The sequence below is a fragment of the Musa acuminata genome, chromosome BXJ1-2, assembly GCF_036884655.1.
Source record: "Musa acuminata AAA Group cultivar baxijiao chromosome BXJ1-2, Cavendish_Baxijiao_AAA, whole genome shotgun sequence".
NCBI lineage: Eukaryota > Viridiplantae > Streptophyta > Magnoliopsida > Zingiberales > Musaceae > Musa > Musa acuminata.
In genome coordinates, this window is record NC_088328.1 from 15,385,415 (window position 1) to 15,389,610 (window position 4,196).

Genomic DNA, 4,196 nt, shown 5'->3' on the forward strand with positions numbered 1-4,196 from the left:
GAAAGGCACTAGCATTGTCACTCGAAGAATCTTATGTGATGTTGATAGTAATGTATGCGGGATTCGAGATACATATATATTTAGAATTTCTCAATATTTTTCTTATTTATTATAGGATTTTAGGCTAGTGAAATTGGTGATATTGTTTCAGAAATGTTTCAGAGTACACGGTCACGAATTATTTAGACAAAACAGCAAGATTGATAAAGGAGGGCCAATTAAATATATTTTTCTATTATTTAGACAAAACAGCAAGATTGTCAATATAATATGGGATATATTATATTTGGGATAAATTAAAACACAATGTTTCTATCACATAGGAGGATTGATAAAAAATAATATGAAATATTTTGTAAAACTTAGAAGGCACTAAGATGGACTTTTATAATGTCTTTTCTTTTTTAGACATTTTTTTTATTTTTTTCTGAATTATTCAACATCAAAATAATGTGTCATTTCCTGATTTTCTATTTTTATTTTTGCTGCAATGTTGTTTAATATTTGAGCTTCGAAATATGTAAAAATTTATGAAAAAAATTATTTTCTAATACATGGTACACTATTTTTGGGGTTAAAATAAAAATAATGTATTGCATATAAGGACTGGTTTAAATCATTTAAACTTCTCATGAAAGGTTTGGATTTGTCCCAGATGGGCATATGTCACTGTTTTTCTAATTTAGAGAATTATTTTGATATATTTTAAATTTTTAGCATCTCAGATGTGATATATTGTTTTTTAGCTTAATTCAAAAATAGTGTATCACATAGGAGATTTGGTTAAAATAATCTGAAATCTTCTGAAAAACTTGGATTGAAACTAAGATGAACTTTTATAATATGTTTTCCATTTAAGATAATTTGTTTGATATTGTTCCCCATTATTCATCTAAAATTTTTTATGAAAGCTTTGAATTTATTCCCAATGGGCATATGTCACCATTTATCTAATTTAAATATTTTTTTTATTTTTCAACATCTTAACTATGTGCCAATTTCTAATTTTCTCTATATTTTTCTATTTCCACCAAAAGATAATGGATCCATGCAATATTTTTTGAGATTTGAAATTCTAAATTGGTCCAAAATAATTAGAATAGAGAATATACTGCAACTTACATTTCCAATGTAATTTCCTTCAACTTCTTTTTGTCTTTTTTTTTGGGTAAGTAAAAGAATTTCCTTCAACTTTGTACAACCAAACAATTAGAATATATTAAGATATGTTACAATATAATCATATAAGTCATTAAAATTAAGATTGTTTGTCGGGGTGTCGTGGTGTAGTTGGTTATCACGTCAGTCTAACACACTGAAGGTCTCCGGTTCGAGTCCGGGCGACGCCAATTGTTAAAATTCTTTGTCACTAAAATTAAGTTTTAACTAACTTGTTTCACCATAAAATCCTATCTAAATGGCATTGCCCTCAAATTGATGATACATATGAGAATTTACATGATCAACGATTGTATCCAAATTGTTCATACCTTGAACATTTATTTTTTATCTTGCCATGTGCTGATTCAATTCTTTCTTTTTTTCTTCTACCAGCTTGTACGATGCTTCTTAGAGATAATATGATACGATCATATTCTCATTCTCATTGTATCCAATATTATTTGCTTCTTGTAAGAAAAATCTTATCATTATTGGTCTTCTTGTATGTGTCAACCCTATAATAATCTTTACAAAAGGAATATAGATTACCATTCCTATACCTAATAGCATGAGAACATAAATTCTCAAAATGCCTACATGAACAACTTTTTATCTTATATAATTGTCTTATAAGATGTTTGCACTTATAATTCAGTACGAGTATGAAGAAAGATACTATAGTATTGACCATTGTCCTTTGCCTTAGCAAATTGATCCTCGATGAAACTTATCAAAGTTGATTTTAAATTGTTATCTATTTTATGATGAATGTAGAACTATTCAACAATATTCTTCATAGTCATTTCAATCACAAAAATAGTAAGTTACGAACATCCTTTAAGGAATGAATTCATACTCTCTAATACATTTGTAGTGAGTATTATGTAACAATCATTAGGGAAAAATACAAAAGCCCATTTCTCCTTCTCAATTTTTTAATTTTAATATAATATTTTTGTGATTTTCTCTCAACTTTTGCATGCATTCACTAAATTTGTATATAGTTTAAAATAATATATTATTTTAGATTATAAAATAATATATATAATATTATTATTATTTAGGTTATAAAATAATATATATATATATATAATAAAATAACTTTAATGTCATTCAAATGTCATACCCGACTAACAAAAAGATTATTATGGGAATAATCATCATTTTCAACTAAAGAAATTTATGTATTTAACAATATACCATTATTTTGCTATAATCATAATCAACAAGTACTTTGTTTGGTATTATCTATCCTCACTTAAAACAACTCATTCACCATAAATATTATGGTTAAATTTACCTTCAACCTATTCTTATATTCTTTTTTTAGTCAATTTATTTTCAAAGACATCACCACTATTATCATTTTCATTATTAGAATAGAAAAAAAGATGAACCTATGTGAATAATTCCTTAGGTTGTAACATTTTTATTGGATAGAAATCCAAATAAATTGAATCATAACATGCCTTACTAAGTTAATGTGTCCATTAATGATCATGATTAGATTTTAAAATTTTATAAAAGGAAATCACACAAGATCTCGACCTTGTCAAAGATAGGATTTGTTAGCATATCTTGATTATAAAAAGATGAATTCTTTACCAACTAGATTATTTGGTACTTCAAAAAAGAACTTGAATAAGAGATTTTTTACTTTGTCATCAATACATTGTCTTGGTTGATGCGAGTATGTGAGTTTGTAAGAAATTTTATGCTCTTTTTCTCTTAGGATGGATCCCAAAAAGCATCGATTAAGTATATTTATCAACACTCAGCATGGAGATGACTTTTATAAAGTCTGATTCCTGTACTCTTTAATTGATGTATGACAAAGGTTGCCTATCAGTAAGTAAATTTATTTATTAAATTAGTAAAATATATTAAAAATTTTGAAAAGGCTTTGATGCTAAATTAGAAATCCATCGATGGATGTGATCAAACTAGTCAGGATTAATATATATTGAGTTAGACACCTTTATTTTTTTTTAATCCAAAAGTTTAACATATATTAAGTTTACACTAATTCAATTCAAAAGCTTAAACTACTAAATTAAACTAGTATTTGACTTAATATATATTAATCTTATCTGGATTTCTAACAAAACCTATTAAACTAGGTGTCTTATGTTGGCTTTTCTATAAACCTTCACATAGAAAGGGAAGAGAATAGTAGAAGAGACCAGGAATTGATTCAAAAGCACCTATTTATATTGAGCAAAAGATAAAATATAAGTTTTTTAAAATAATAAAAAAATCTACTATATCCCAATAAATATTTTCACCCTAATCTATTTATTTAAATCTAAATTTTTATCTTTTATTTTATCTAATTTTAACTATTTGATTTAATTTTAACACACCCCCTTAATTCAAATAATTGTAAATTGAAGTTATTTTCGGAAGAAAAAAAAATTGCCAAAGCTTTTGTGAAGATATTGACAAATTGGTCTTCGACGATGCATCCACCATTTTACATCTTTAACCTTCTTCGGACTCTTCAATAGTTGCTTATTTTCACTTTTATTAGAAGACTCGTGAGAATGACTATTGTCTTTTAATGCTTGAGACTTCTTAACTTGTTGCTCTTTTGAATGTTCATCATCAAAACTTTTTTCAAAGTTATCATCCTCATCTTCATCACTAATGGTGCTCTCCTTTTTTACGGTCTTTGTAATAGGTTTACTAGTAATAGATGGAACATAATCCAAAACTTTTTACTTCTTGAATTATGGCTCTTTATCGCTCTCATTAGAACTTTTATCAATTTTAGTTTTGTTCTAAGACATCTTCTTATCAGTTTGAATTTTGTAGGTTTCGTTATGTAAGATAGTTTGTATAGACCCATAAAAATTCAGATGATTATAGCTTTTATATCATAATGTCGATTCATCAGTAATAGTAGCATATAAGGAGAAATCCAAAAATAATTAGGGTAATACTTTATTTTTTATCATACTCACAGTTGCTACTAGTTTTTTAATTTTCTTATCATAAATCAAGTATTTTTCATCATAAAAAATAACATAATATCC

General features: G+C 26.2%; 1 non-coding gene across 1 annotated transcript; it reads left to right on the forward strand.

The window, feature by feature from the left end:
• Positions 1-1,275: 1,275 nt before the first annotated feature.
• TRNAV-AAC (transfer RNA valine (anticodon AAC)) lies at positions 1,276-1,349 on the forward strand. Its single transcript has one exon. It is a non-coding gene; the product is annotated as a tRNA-Val (tRNA).
• Positions 1,350-4,196: the final 2,847 nt, after the last annotated feature.